The sequence below is a fragment of the Neovison vison genome, chromosome 2, assembly GCF_020171115.1.
Source record: "Neovison vison isolate M4711 chromosome 2, ASM_NN_V1, whole genome shotgun sequence".
Lineage (NCBI taxonomy): Eukaryota > Metazoa > Chordata > Mammalia > Carnivora > Mustelidae > Neogale > Neogale vison.
Window position 1 is genome coordinate 193,114,571 of NC_058092.1, and position 16,170 is coordinate 193,130,740.

Here is a 16,170-nt window from a genome sequence, read left to right on the forward strand (position 1 = left end):
TTAAAAAGAATAATATTTTATGACCTGTGAAAATTATATTACATTCAAATTTCAGCACTCATAAAGAAAGTTTTATTGGAATATAGTCACACTCATTTGTTGACACCAAGTCGTTGGCTGTGTAGGGCCTGCAAAAGCCTAAAATATTTACTATCTGGCCCTTTACAGAAAAAGCTTGCTGACCCTGGTTTTAAATTATGTGCATATGTTAGGAATTATTTTGCCGTCTTGCTCTGCTTGATCTAAATCTACTCTTAGGAGAGATTCTAACACCATATTTATACTTCAGAGAAGCCGAAGTGAATGTGTTACAGTTCCGGTAGTGTTCCCATTTTAAATATGCTACATCTCATCCCTCTCAAGTAACCAAATAGGAGGCTCCTTTTTTTTTTTTGGTCAGAGGATTTTAACCCAATGCAAGCTGGTCCTATCACAGTTATACAGATACTTTATATGGGCATAGAGTCATTTGCTTTCTAGAATTTACCATGCATCTTGCACTTAACTGTGTATGTATCTGTTTTGCCATTTCAATCTACAAGGTCCCGGAGGTCTGACGATGCCATATTTACTGGTGTGTTTTATTACACATGGAGCAGTGGATGTTGTCGAGTTGTGTTTGTTAGGGATTAGGAACAAATGGACTTTGCAGGTTTCAAAGACGTGATTTACCCTTTACAGGAGCCCTGTAGCTGAAAAGCCCAGGCTGAGCATTATGGCTGCTTTGGGTTGAAATCTCGAATCCACCCCTTTCAGTCCTCAAGCAGAACAGAAAAACAAACAAGCCAAGGAGACGGAAGATGCCCGAGGTATCTCTGCTACCAGCAAGCGTGAGATGGGCGTGCTGAGAATTGAAACAGAAATCTCGTCTTGGCAAAGCTGTTCTATGACTCGCAAAACAGACAGTGAAGCCATAGCAGGCAACAGACACTGAGCTTGAACTCTCCTGGCCAGTTTGCACAGACCCATGGGTTCTCGGAGGACATCGGATGAGCTAGTGTGGCAGTAACTCTGAAGGACTGGTTTTTATTGTGGGAAAATCTATGTAATATAAAATGGACCGTTTTAATGCAATTATTGCCACCACTTGTCCATGGAGCACTTGCAGAACTGACCCTCCATACCCGTTAAACAATAGCTCCCCATTCTCCCATCCCTCTGGCTCCCAGAAATCAGCATTCAGCTTTCTGTCTGTATTAATTTGATAACTCCATGTTGCTTATTTCAGTGAAATCATTTCCCTGTTCTGCTTTTTGTCACTTAGCGTGTTTCTTCAAGGTTCACCCAAGTTGTAGCATGTGTAAGAATTGTCTTTCTTTTTAAGGCCAAATAATAGCCCCTTGTGGGTATACACCACATTTTCTTTATCCATGGGTCGATCAATGGGCACTGGCGTTGCTTCTGCCTTTTGGCTTTTGGGTATAATCCCGCTATGAACATGAGTCTGTATCGTAGGATCCATGTGCTCTACAAGTCCCAAGTTTACAGATTTGGACCAGTCCCCGCCAAAGCCGTTCCCTATCTTAATAAGTAATCTTGCCTAACTCCCACCTTAGGAGATGTTCCATGATTCCTCTGGTACGGGCTGTCCTTCTGCAACAAGCTAATAAACCTAACTTTGGTTACGGGTGTGTTTGGGAGGCCTTTAGCGGGTGGGCTTTAAAAGGATGATCTCTGGAAAGCATGGGATCTGTGATAAGCATTTGATAAACGCTGAATGCCTTCTCCCCCTTGACCGGGCTGAGAGCTGCTGTGTAAGGCCCTCCCGTGAATAATAGTATGTGCATTTACGGCCTCATCTCCACAGAATGAACTCACGCCTGCCCGAGCTCTGAGCTCGCCCCCCTGGAGGCTGTGTAAAGCAAGACATGGTGAGCTTGCAGGGTCACAAGCCGACTCAGAAATGGTGTGCCAGGCGGTCTTCTGAAGGGAAATTTCTTGCCCCAGGGGCACCCAAGACCAGAGGCCCAGCATTGAAAGGGAGCCCCTCCAGGGAAGCTGGAGGAGGGGAGCCCTGAGGAGCCCCCATGCCCTAGAGAACAGGGAGACCAGCAGAGCTCATCTCTGGGGGACCCTTGACCCATTTGCTAAGGGTTTTCTTTCCTCCCTGGACACCTCGACCACCTGCCCCCCTCCCCTGCCCTGCTGGCAGGAGGAGGCAGAGTAATTCTTTGGGATTACCAGTGGCAGAAGGAGGACAGAAGGGGCTGCCACAAACAGGAAACAAGGGGTATCAGCAAAGGAAGAGAGGTGTGAAGGTGTGTCAGTGTCTGTGCATGTGCGTGTGAGGCTAAAAGCCTTAAATATGATCCACAGGGGTCGTTCACACCCAGACATGGGCTGTGTGTGTGTGTGTGTGTGTGTGTGTATGAAGTCCTGATAGGTGCCCTTCAGCATACTATCCTGCACCCCACCTTTATCATACAGACTAAACATTTGCACAACCAAATTCATCACAAGAGACACATTCTGCCCAGATTCTCAGCCACTAGCCAAGCGCCTTGGACACTTCTGCAAGCCTATGGGGCAACAGCAGTTCATGCCTATAACTTGGGTGTTGACCAAAAATTCAGCATACACCCTCCTTATATCTCTCTTTCTGAATCTTTTCATCAAATTTTATATTGTTGACTACCTTTCATGTCCTCTGCGCATGTCTCTGGGTAATTTCTCATTTATTCTCATGTCTTCCTGGAGTTTCGGTAGGTTTTTCCATTGGACTTCTTCTGATTGGCTGAGATGACTGTCCTTCGTGATGGTTCTTTTTCTCCCAGGGCTGCTGCTGGTGAATTTGATGAGAGGAGGGACCCACCCCCTTATATGTGGGGTGGGTATTCATCACAGCCTCATATTTCTACTGGTTGTGGGTTGTTGAACACAACTACAGAAAGTTCTTTGGGGTAATCAAGCCTCTCCCCTCATTTTCAGTTTCTAAGGATTTTGAAAAGTAGGACATACTGCTAAGCCAACAGAACAAACAGAATGGCCAAAACATTACAAAAATTAGTATTCTAATAAGTAAGTAAAAAAAAAACAAAACACACCACCCCAAAACCCATCTGTGAGCTAGTCTCCCAGAGTCTGACTCTAGCATACTGTTTTAGGAACAAAACCAACACCTCCCCAAGTCTGCCTAACAAAATACCGTTTTCCATTAACAGTGTAGCAATTTGTTCAAGAGGCATGGAATCCCTGAACAAATGGGCCATCGGGAAACTAATTAATGACATTCTGCATTAGACACATTCTTAACCTTAAAAAGCAGACACTAACTCATAGCTGAAACAGAAACGCAAAATCATTTTAGGAACAACTTAACTTTTATTACTTAGTGCATACCAGGGGAGGAATACTTTGCGTTAAAAGCACTTACCTGACACGTCTCTGAAGCAATGGAGTCCAGGCAGGAAGATGCAGCACACAGAGCCCTTAAAGAGGAATGTCACTATTCACAATAGAGATTTATGTTCTCAATTAAGCAATTCAATTATTGGTTTGAGGGAGGGACCATTTGTCCCAGCAATTTAAAAAAGCCCCGAACACTAATTTTTTAGCCAATTGTACTCAGAAGTATGGTGGGGGCCCAAGAAAGGAGAAAAAGTTAGAGACACATTTCATGGGCGTTTTCTCTTGTCTCTTGTTTTTTACTTCTTCATGGAATCATTTTTTGATGCTATTGGGTATGTCATCTGTCTTTGTCCAGAGACCCTGAGAGTGGCCAGGAAAAGATCTAGCGGACGTTGGTGTCTCTGTTAGTCAGAGTCCTAATAGGGAGGAGGCGGGGAGCCCCAACACAGGGTCATTTGATGAGGTTCATTTGCAAAGGTGAGGGTGCAGGGGAGCTGTCCTGGAAACAGTGACCTGTGGCTTAGTAGCTGTCGCGCCCCTCCACCCCTCACCCCCCAGGATGGGGAGGAAGCAGTTGCACTATGTATGAGGAGGGAGATACACATGCAGCTGGCCATTTTGAGAGTCAGGGCTGTGTCCAGGGACAGAGCCAGCCTCGGTGACCTTGAGGATAGGCTGCCAGGGCCATAAATAAATACCCTGACTTCACCCTCCTTCCTCCCTCTAATTTCTACAGCCTGACCAGTGACTGAACTGGCCTAATGCCAGAGGGTCTGAAGTTCTTGGTGAAGTCTACCCAGGCGGGCCTCCCAAGGTGTAGAGGGGACCAAAGGTCCACCTGGGTGGCAACGTTAGTCCAACATTGTCTCAGCTTCCCTTACCAACCTCGGTCTGCTTATGTACTCAGAGATCATATCTCTGCCTGCTCTCCTGTTCCATCTGCCTCTGTCAACTTTGCAGCACCTCATACAGAGTCTGTTAATGGCCCTCTTCATCTTGCTTTGAAGGCTGACACCATCATCTCATTATTTAACTTCCGGCTTTTAAACTTGGCTGTGGTGTTTCTGTGCAGGTGACCCTGACCTTTCCCTCCATACCTGAGGAGACAGTCAGCGGGGCAGGGGTCCCTGGGCTCCGGGATGGTGGGCTGCCGACACCCCCATTTTGATAGAATTTGTGGTGGATTTTGTGTTTAGTAATGAACCCGTTCTTAGTACGTTTCTGTCCTGGCTGTGGCCATTTGACCCCTCTCGGGGTCTCCAAAGATAGAGTAGCAATAGGAGATTTGGGAGGCTCATCAGAAGTACACATCTGGAGAGTACACTCTGAGCATCTCTAGAGGCTCTTCAGTTGAGCCTGTGGCCAAAGGTTCCCGTGCAGGTCCCTCCAGACCCTGCTGTTGGAGGAACGGGAAGACTGGGGCCCACCTACTGGGCAGCTCTGCCCACCTTCTCCGTGCAGTTACTTTCCAGTTTATGCAAGACCAGGGGATGACCATGCAAAATGACGGTTGTCATTTCTTCATTGGTGTGTCTGAGCATGGGCTGAATTACTAGTGTGATTTCTGGAAAATTAGAAAGAAGTGAAATTTAACTATAGTTTGAACTTCTGGCTGAGCCTGATACCACTGTGTGTGAAATTCAGACAGCACAGGAGGACAGAAAACATAAAAGGAACGAGAGGAAAGAGCTTCAATGGTCTGCTATGTCTGTCCAACCAGCGAATTGTCTCTATGCAGGATTACAAGCCAGGCACGAAGAGGAAGGTCTGAGATGGTCTCCAGTGTCTGGAGACCAGTGACCAGAGTCTGAAATGTACTCACATGACAATATTCCAGGGATCTTAAAAGCAACCAAGCAGACAGACAGACAAGCAGTGTTCCTGCTCTAGAGATGTTGATACTGTTGGTCTGGCCTGGGGCCTCCATATCAGTATATATTAAGGAAATGGGGACTCTATGTGTTAGAGGTTAAGTGTCCCCTCTATGGGGCACAGGATAGTGTGGACACGCTGTATTGTTGGGGATGATGCCATTTACAGTCTTCATGACTTCAGGTATCCAAGCAAGCAATGAAACCTTAATTTTATGATTTAAAACTAGTTTATGTCAAGTTCCCAATCTGCAGAATTAAACTTGGTTATTTCAGGTTAAAAATCAGTCAATTCACAATCCTGTCTTCCTCGTTGGATGGATTAACAGCATCAGGGGATTGGTGACTCCTCCTGGTGTGGGCTGGGGCTGGCTGGAGATGTTCCTTCCCAGTCAACATCCACCAGATGTAGCCCTATCCGATGATGGGGTCTGTCTTGCTTTCCTGCCGGACCCCGGTGGATGTTCTCATTTGTTTCCAGTCGTGAAATTCACACTGCCTCTACTGATAGTCTTGTTCTGGCTTCAGAGCCCCAGCAGGTCCACCTTCTCTCAAAGTCACCCAAGAAAAAAAATCTGTCTGCTTTCTGAGCTTTCTATACCCAGATGTACGGAGACTCTGTGCAACCTCCTGGGTCCATCCTTCTAGGTACATTCATGTGGCCTTTGTCTCTCTATATAAATTTGCAGGGTTTGCTATTGGGCTGGAGGACCTGAAAGGAACCTGAAGCTGCAGTTCAGCTGAAAGACTGCCTGCTTGCAGAATTCCCTCTTGCTCAGGAGAGGTCAGTCTTTTGTGCTATCCAGACCTTCAACGGATTGGATGAGGCCCACCCTCATTATGAAAAGGAATCTGCTTTATTCAAAGTCCACTGATTTAAAAGTTAATCTCATCAAAAATACCCTCACAGAAAGATCCAGAATAGTGTTTGACCATATATCTGGCACTGTGGCACCATCATTTGACATATAAAAATAACCATTGCTGTGGCCATGAACTCCAGAAACCAATGGCAGTGGTAAAAGCATTGACTTGCTGATGACACGACTTGGGCCACAGTGACCCTATGGAGGACCTTACTTGGTGGTTCCCTTTCATGGTGGTCTGCCACATCCGTGCCTCAGACTGGAAGGTCCCAGATCTCTCTAGCATCTGGAATCGTGCCTTTGCTAAATCACCCCACCCTGGTTCTTTATCCTAAAATGGGTGAGAGAGATTGCCCCAGGGGCTCTGCTCTTTTTCTGAGGTTGCCAGTTCAAAGGCAAAAGGATTAAAAATAGCCCTCTTTCCCGAGTCAGCCTGGATGAATTCCTCCTGGGGCTCTCCCATGAAAGCACATCTGTCAGGGGCTTATGAGCCTGTCCAGTCCTATCTTCCACTTGCTAGTAGGTAAAGAGAAGTGAGCTGCTATAGCAAATTGGCTGTGTCCTTTGGGTATTTTATGGGACTTCTGGAAGCCCTCTGCATTAGCTCCAGCTTCTTTCCTCCTCCTACGAGGGCGGGTAGTTGTAGGCTAGCTGTGTCTGAGAACTCCATATGCTTGTTCAACTTCTAGAGGGAATACACCTTCCAGTGTGTTCATTCCACACTGGATCCTTTCTAATGACAGGAGTACTTTGACCTTGGAAACTCCAAGAATTCCTTCCTTGGACAGAAACAGTGTGGCCAGGACCTGCAAGACAATAAAGGGAATGACGGTTCAGATTGGAATCACTGGCCTGTGCTTGTTTACCCCCTGTCTGGGTCTGTGCCCATCTCTGCTGCTTCATTTTACCCCCCAGAAGCATACACGCCCATCCTACGCCCTTATTCACTTTTTGGACATTTCCTGGATGCTTGCTAATTTTCTGCTCTATGTGGAGTCCTGGGAACAGAGGGACAAATCAACCACGGGCAGCCCTTTCAAGGGGCACTCCCAGTCTAGTGGGGTCATTGGAGCAGACGGCGTCAGAACTCTCTTCTACCTCCTTGGACCCCATTTTACCATCACTGCTCTCAATGGCATTCTTTTAAAGCTTACACCTGCTGCCTTTTATATTTATTTGAGAGAGTGAGCGAGAGTGCACGAGCTGGAGGAGGGGCAGAGAGGAAGAGAGAATCTGTTTCCTTACTGAGAGCAGAGCTGGACTGGGTGAGGGGGGGTGGCGCTCAGTTCCAGGACCCTGAGATCATGATCTGGGCCAAAGTCAGACACTTAACTGACAGAGCCACCAGCATGGCCCCTGCTGCTCTTCTTGAAGGACTCTACTGGGTAATGGGAGTCACTTTGCAAGGATGCACCTTGGAGTTTATGTTCCCACTTTCCTTCTCCCACCTTGGCTGCCACTAGTCAATGTCCGTGGGGCATGGCATGTGGGAGCCCAGCCCCTTGTCTTGGGTTGGGACAATTCTGAGGCTTAGGACACTGTCCTGAGTTCTTCTGAGGGTCAGCTTGAAGCCACCCTCTGCTTCACCTTTGCCTGAGATCTCCTCCTTGCTTCTTCCTCTTCCTGTTCTGCTCCTCCCTTCTCCGCACACTGATCTTCCCAGGAGAATCTCCTTCGTAAACTGCCGGTACCCCACTCCTCTTCTTTAGGGCTACTTCTGTGGAGCTTGTCTTAGGGTAGTCAAGGAAAATTTGTCCAAAAAAGACAAAACCAAATGATTAAGTTTAAGGGGTGCTGGGAGCACAGATGACGGACTGTGTGTGTGAAAGTATGTGTAGGACCCATCCCGGGAGAAAAGCACATCAGGGAAGCTTTGGGGCCGCCATGGTGTTCTGGAAGCGGTGTGGTGTCTTTTGTCTTCTGACTGCCTGGCATCTGAGCCTTTACCTGTGTGGGTCTGTCTCTGATTCAGGTTGCATGTCCCACCACGGACGTTGGAAAGTCCAATTTAACTCCCTCAGACGTACCTAGTTGGACAGATTAGTCTGAAACTTGGCACTGCAGCCAAGGAGTCACATGTCTTGGACTGGTAATGGTGACAGTTTTGGGGCAGAGTAAGCCTGTGGGGGGGTGGTGGTGGCATTGGCGGGGCACACCCCGATGGCTTCTGGGGGCTGGTGTTGGCACCTGAGTGGTCACCCCGGGCTGTTTGGCACCGTGATCTTGGCCATGGTTCTGACTGTGCTTTCCTTTGTTCCCAACCCCCTGCCCAGGTTTCTTGGTGATACCAGGAGCTCCCTGACCTCCTCTGATGGGCCCTTTTACTGCTTAAGTCACCTGGAGGCAGATTTGGTTGCAGCCAAGAGCCCTGACTGGTCCTTGGGTCAAAAGTTTGAGGAGGATGGAGGGCAATGACAAGGGGGGCATGTAAAGAGCCCTGGAGGTAGAAAGGGCACTAGGAGCTACAAAGTTTGATTTTTTTTTAAAGATTTTATTTATTTATTTGACAGACAGAGATTGATTACAAGTAGGCAGAGAGGCAGGCAGAGAGAGAGGAGGAAGCAGGCTCCCCGTGGAGCAGAGAGCCCGATGAGGGGCTCGATCCCAGAACCCTGGAATCACGACCAGAGCCGAAGGCAGAGGCTTTAACCCACTGAACCACCCAGGCGCCCCCAAAGTTTGATGTTTATGGGGAATGGAGTCAGGGATGTAGAGGCCAGTGCAGAAGGATCTCATGGGCTCTGCCATTGAGATGGCCCTTATGTTTCTGTTGTTTTTTCCTTCTAAATGTAACCCAGATGGGGAGATGGGCCTTCAATGCTCAGTGACCAAAACTCTTTAGCCATAAAATAAATTGTAGTATATTTTATTTTCAAACAAACATTCTGTTACACCTACTACCCCTAACTTCCTGGATCCTTAGGTCCTGGACTAACTGTGGAGAAAAGGCCCTGATTTACCTTGAATTCCAACTCCTCTGACATGAGAGGGGCCAAGGTGACACAACATGGTTCATCCTTTTCTTTTCTTTTTTAAATTTCTTTTCAGCATAACAGTATTCATTGTTTTTTTCACCACACCCAGTGATCCATGCAATATGTGCCCTCCCCAATACCCACCACCTGGGTCCCCCAACCTCCCACCCCCCGCCCCTTCAAAACCCTCAGGTTGTTTTTCAGAGTCCATAGTCTCTCATGGTTCACCTCCCCTTCCAATTTCCCTCAACTCCCTTCTCCTCTCCATCTCCCCTTGTCCTCCATGTTATTTCTTATGCTCCACAAATAAGTGAAACCATATGATAATTGACTCTCTCTGCTTGACTTATTTCACTCAGCATAATCTCTTCCAGTCCCGTCCATGTTGCTATGAAAGTTGGGTATTCGTCCTTTCTGATGGAGGCATAATACTCCATAGTGTATATGGACCACATCTTCCTTATCCATTCGTCCCTTGAAGGGCATCTTGGTTCTTCCCACAGTTTGGCGACCGTGGCCATTACTGCTATAAACATCGGGGTACAGATGGCCCTTCTTTTCACTCCATCTGTATCTTTGGGGTAAATACCCAGGAGTGCAATTGCAGGGTCATAGGGAAGCTCTATTTTTAATTTCGTGAGGAATCTCCACACTGTTCTCCAAAGAGGCTGCACCAACTTGCATTCCCACCAACAGTGGAAGAGGGTTCCCCTTTCTCCACATCCTTTCCAACACACGTTGTTTCCTGTCTTGCTAATTTAGGGTTCATCCTTTTCTTTTCTTTTTTTCCTTTTCTTTCCCTTGCTTTCCTTTTTCCTTTCCTTCCCTCCCTCCTCCTCCTCCTTCCTCTTTTTCTTTCTTTTTTAAAAGATCAATTTGGGGACGGTAATTTTCAAAGTAGTTCCTATTTTATGCCTAATGTGGATGCATTGTGTTCATTATCTCATTTTACAGAGAGGAAATGGGGCTCAGAGGACTTAAAGGTGTTTCTGCAGTGGCCCAATGACAGAATGTGGATGCTGTTATGTGAACCCAGACCTTCTAGCTCCACAGCACTGAGACTTTCCCCGTGGGCTCACTGAGGATTTTATCTGCAGGTCACGTTCCAGTGTCTGCCTGGATCACATGTGAAATATGGCTCACCTCCAGTGTGCTGATGAGGCATCAATCTTATTTCTTCTGTGTCTTTCCAGTTTGGATGTGAGAGAAGGTGTACATTCAGCAGGGACGCCTGAGAACACCATTAAGGATCCAGCTCTAAATGGCCCAAAGCCTCAAGGCTTGCGGTTACATATGGATCTAATCTTGGCTGCGAGGAGGCTAATAAATGACAATGACATCATCCATAAGTGTGAGATACTATGATTTCCACGTTTGTGTGAATCGAGGCCTTTGACTAGTGTCCATGAGCAGTGAGCTGCTGAGGACATGAACCTGTTGGGAGAAAATTCACATACTAGTACTGGTAATCGTCATCATCTACTAAACGCCTGCCCATTCCATGCCAGATACGATCCTAGGTATTCACATATATGGTGTCCATTTAATCCATACAAAATGCAGTGAGGTAGGTGGGGACATGACTATTTTACAAATATTGGAATTTTCTAGGTTCAAGGTCATTAAGTCCTTTGTCTGAGGTCATGTAACTGGTAAGTGGGAAAATTGAGGTTCAGACCATTCCATATGACTCCAAAGTTCATGCACTTCTATCCACAATCTTGCTACTTCAAGGGTGGTCCTTGAGCCAGCAACAGTACCACCTGGGGGGCTTGTTAGTAACGCAGGGTCCCAGGCTCCACCACTAGACCCAGCTAATCAGAATTTGCATTTCAGCAAGACCCGCAGGTGAACAGGTCTGTTTATGTTAAATTTCAAGGCACTGTTCTGAGCTACGCTACTTTTTTTTTTTTTTTTTAACTTTTACTTATTTGTCAGAGAGAGAGAGAGAGAGAGAGAGAATGCACAAGCAGAGGGAGTGGCAGGCAGGAGAAGCAGGCTCCCCACTGAGCAAGGAGTCCAATGCAGGACTCCATCCCAGAACCCTGGGATCATGTCCCGAGCGGAAGACAGGGGCCTAACAGACTGAGCCACCCAGGCGTTCCTTATGTATAGTTTAAAAATATATATATATATATTTATTTATTTCTAAATTTCTTTTCAGCATAACAGTATTCATTGTTTTTGCACCACACCCAGTGATCCATGCAATACCTGCCCTCCCTAATACCCACCACCTTGTTCCCCCAACCTCCCACCCCCCCACCCCTTCAAGACCCTCAGTTGTTTTTCAGAGTCCATAGTCTCTCATGGTTCACCTCCCCTTCCAACTTCCCTCAACTCCCTTCTCCTCTCCATCGCCCCATGTCCTCCATGTTATTTCTTATGCTCCACAAGTGAGTGAAACCATATGATAATTGACTCTCTCTGCTTGACTGATTTCACTCAGCATAATCTCTTCCAGTCCCGTCCATGTTGCTATGTATAGGTTTTAAACCAAGGGCCTTGGAGGTCAAATCATTAAGGGGGAGGGCCACTTGGCCTGTTTTATTCGGCTTGGCCAGCAGGGGGCGCCTGCCGCCTCTGCCAGCTTCTCTAGGGGCAGGAAGACAGAGAGGAAGCTCAGATCCTGGCAACATGGAGGGTCTTTTGTGGAGTAGATCAGGCCGAGGTGGAAAGACTTGATCCCCTGCTTTCTCCGCCTGGAGAACCTGGCTCTGTAGCTCTGTGGCGCAGAGGTGGAGGGGGCTTTTGTACGTGTGCGTAGTTCTGAGTAAACGATGGGATTAAAGCCTGGAGGAGCCCAGACCTCTTTGGCAGGCTGTAATCGCGGACGCCCCAGGACGCCCCAGGAGGCAGGAGCCAAGGGGCCTGGGTTCTAATTCGACCTCTGCCACAAACTTGCAGTGTGATTTTGGTTCCCGGTTCCTTTCCCCACCTTAGTTCCCCAGCTCTCTGAGGACCTACCTCCAAGGTCTTTGGAAGCTGTAACGTTCTATGAAGCCATAATTAAAAAGCCCCAGGAGAACACACTATTTCAAGGAGGGTTTTTTTTTTTTTTTTTTTTTGTTAGATGAAACTGTGCAAAGCTAATTATCACTCCTTAATTCATCTATTTTATAGTTTTCACTGTTTTTTTTTTTTTTTTTTTGCCTAAGTTTTTTTCTGGGTACAAAAGTGAGTATTTAAAAATATGAAAAGAAATCACTAAAAAACACAAATTTGAATAAATGGCCAAATACCACAAACACCCTCAAATCTAGAAGGATGGCATCATGTTTACCAAATAAACACCTTTAAACTATTTCACAACTTCCTACTTTTTTTGGCTTCATATTCTTTGATCATCTCTCCATAGAATTGTCATTTCTCATGCAAAGAATTAAAAGGGTGATCTATAGTTTCTGCCAATAGAGTTGATCAAAATTTAAGGTGTATTTTCGAGATGTGTCTTATGTCAACCACGTGACCTCAGATGCACACATACTCATTGTTCGTAATTTTGCTACCGGGTTGTGCTTTTCAAACAGGAAATCCGAAGATATTTCACCCGATTCCCATCAACACAGAGAAAATACATGGTGCATATATAACTCCATACCCTGCATTTTTTAAAAAAAAGATTTTACTTAATCATTTGACAGACAGAGATCACACGTAGGCAGAGAGGCAGGCAGAGAGAGAGGGAAGCAGGCTCCCTGCTGAGCAGAGAGCCCAATGGGGGGGTTCGATCCCAGAATCCTGAGATCATGACCTGAGCCGAAGGCAGAGGCTTTAACTCACTGAGCCATCCAGGCACTCCCATACCCTGCCCTCTTGAGTATATTTTTGAAAGAAGAGAACTTCCATTCTGATGAAATGTCAGTGAGCATTCTTGCTTCTTCCAGTGTCACTGGTATACATGTGATGGCTTGAGGACTTTCTCACAGGTTGGCTTCCAGCTCAGCACCTTCAGACCCGTTTCTCCTCCATTCTTCATTGATTCCACAGCCATGTGCTGTAGGATATGTTCACAGGGTGATGGAACAGGTGGTCCTCCACCTTCATGAGAGGACGTCACCAGAGTCAGCACATAGACTATTCTGGAAGCCATTCCTGCTCTCTTGCTTTCTCCAAGGCTCTGGGTGAAATCCGGGCTGAGATTCCATCATTACTGCTGAAGAAAGTCCACTGAGGGGGCAGTGAGGGTCACTAGCTGTGGCTGAGCAAGGCTTTGATCTTCCCCAGGGAAGGTTCTAGTGGAAGGTGGAGCCACTGGAAAATCTTCTTGTGCGGCTCTCATCATTCACCTCCTTCAAGCAGGTTCAGACCTCAGTGTCATTCCCCTTCTACCAGATGTGTCCTTTCTTCCCACTAGCTCTTTTCCTCACCACATGCCCAGAGTCTAGAACTGTGGGTGGGCTTGGGAGGAAATAGTTGCATCCCACTTACCTTCTCTCTTCAAACCACAGCTTGAAGGATTGGTATAAAAGGAAGCCAATGTTTTTGTTATTCTGTTCCTCTGGAGAGTAGTTCTTAGTTAGGTCTTCCTGCTTCTTACGAGTGCTGGTGATTTTTGACCCCCGCCTTTTTAAAAATTAAAACTCCTATAAAGACGTCATAAACTGAATTCAGAATGAGGGAAATGTTACAGGACAAATGACCTGACTTCTTCATAAAAGAAATGGCATAAAAAAAATTGGGATGAGGAAGTAAGTTTTAGAGGAGTAGAAACTTAAGAAACCAATCAACTGAATGCAATGCATGGACACCATTCTGATCTTGAGCTGAACAAATCGTCTATGAAAAGGGTATTTGTGAAACACGTGGAGGGGACATTTGGATGTGGTCCGGAGACCAGCAGATGCTAAGGAAGTTTTGTTGACCAGGCTAGATGTGCTGATAGTGTAAATGGTGGGTCAGTAAACAGTCACCTCCTACTCTCCGCATCCCCCCATCAGTAGAGGGTCTACACGGAGAGCAGAGGTGCACACAGATCCCAAGAGGGGAGCATGATGGCCCCGGCAAGCGGTCGCCACAGGGTTAGTGGGAAGGGATGATCCACGGGACTGTTTTGTCTTCCCTTTTTGCCCATCATTTCCTCACCTTGAAGATTATACCTTTTCTCGTCTTCAGCCTTTGCTTACTGTTTTACCTCTTCTCAGAAGTCTTTTCTTTGGCTTTACCCTTCTCTACATTCCATCCCATCCCACCTTTGGCCCACCTCCTCCAGAAAGCTGCCTCCATCGTCGGCCCCTTCCCTGAAAGCCCGTTGTGTTCCCACTGAAGTTCGTGGGCATTGACATATAGGTCAGCCCTTGGTCACCTGCTCCTCTCCAACTGGGAGCTGGGTTTGAGGCATCCCTCCTCCAGTGCATGTTTAGAAAAGGTTTGCTGGCTGAGAAGCACAGCAGGCAAAGGCAATTAATCCTAGAAGATGCATTTGCATGGAGATGGGTGTAGCTGTAACCAGAGCAAGGGGGTGTGGTGACAATGAAAACACCAGGTGGGGACCTGCAGATACCCTGGAGGATAACAGGATAACGAGTCACATGGCTTTATTTTATCCTGTCTCCCCCCCCCCCCCCCCCGTAATGGCACTTCAGAGATGTGCTCCTCCGTGAAGAGGCAGGACTCCTGGCAGAGAAGATGTTGATCGGCTCCACAGCAGTGGTTTCCAACACTGATCATGGGTCGGGATCCCATGGAGGGGGTCCTCAAAGGCAATCCTCAAGCACGGCACGTCTAACCTCTCGCAGACTAATTACAACAAAATCTCTGGGGGGTGGGGACCCAGGCATCTTATTTTTAAAAACCCATCCAGGTGATTCCATTTGCAGCTGAGGCTGAGGTGCGCTGGGCGGTGGGAATCTTTGCCCCACGACGGGGCTGGGATTTAATGGAGTCGTTTACAAAGCTGCCAGCTGTTCCTTGTTGGCTGTGCCAACAGAGAGAACAAGCTTAGAGCTTTTTATTTCTATAAAATACAGTCAATAGTCCCAATAGTAAACAAGGGAAGGTTCTTAAAGCCATATGCTTCAGGAGGATATTGGGGTCTGAGCTTAGCTGCCAAGAGGAGAAATTCAGAAGAATGGGATGGAAGTCTCTTTGCAGAAGGAAAAGGGGCTGAGCGGTCACTTCAGGTGTTGTAAAGTTCCTTGTTCTGGGAGGGAGGCTGGGGCATGGGGTGGGAAGGGCAGTGGGCAAGAGGGCAGGAGGCAAGGGAGCTGAGCGAGTGACTCTACCTTGGGATCTGGGGTCATGGAAAGAGCTCTGATAAGCTGAGGGGGACTAGGCTGGCTGGGGGCCAGATTCTTACCTTCCACTCCCCTCTACTTCAGGGTGAATTGTCCCTTTCCCTGGGGGCCCTGATGACCCTCTGTACCACTGGTAACACTTGCCAAGCGAATATGACCTGGTGGGGCATGACTGGAAGCTGGGCAGGACACCTATGGATGGCTGAAGGGTGCCAGTAAAGGGAGGGGAGTACTAGCCAGTTTGGTGACCATCCTCTGTTACTGTGGCAAGGGTCTCCCTCCTGGTTAGCCCTTGCTTCCATGTATGACCATTGAGTACGTAAAAGAGATGAATTCCTTAGATGATGTTGAGGTGACACATGTTGAAGTGACACATTTCCTTATTTTTCCAACTAATACAAAATCCAGTTCTGAGATTCAGCTCATGAAGAAACAGGTCCAGTCATTTCTGGGCTTTCCATAGACAGTACCTTGAAGCTTTCGTATCCGTGGTGGTTGCCAGTTTTCCTTCCTATTTTAAAGATCTTACTTGAGAGAAAGAGAGAGAGAGAGAGAGAGAGAAATAGTGAGAGAGAGAACAAGCGGAGAGGAGAGGGAGAAGCAGGCTCCCCACTGAGCAAGGAGCCCAATGTGGGGCTCGATCGCAGTACCCCAGGATCACGACCTGAGGCCGAGGCAGACGCTTAACTGAGTGTGCCACCCAGACGCCCCTGCTTCTTTGCTTCCTCTGCTAATGACGTTGCTGCTTCCCTGGGAAGTCTGTTGTGATGATGTTCTAGTTCCCAGCAGGAGAAGAAACCCAAACCTTTCCCCTTAAGGCATCTAATCTTGAATCCCTAATGTTCAACGGAGCCGGTAGCTCACCTTATACTAG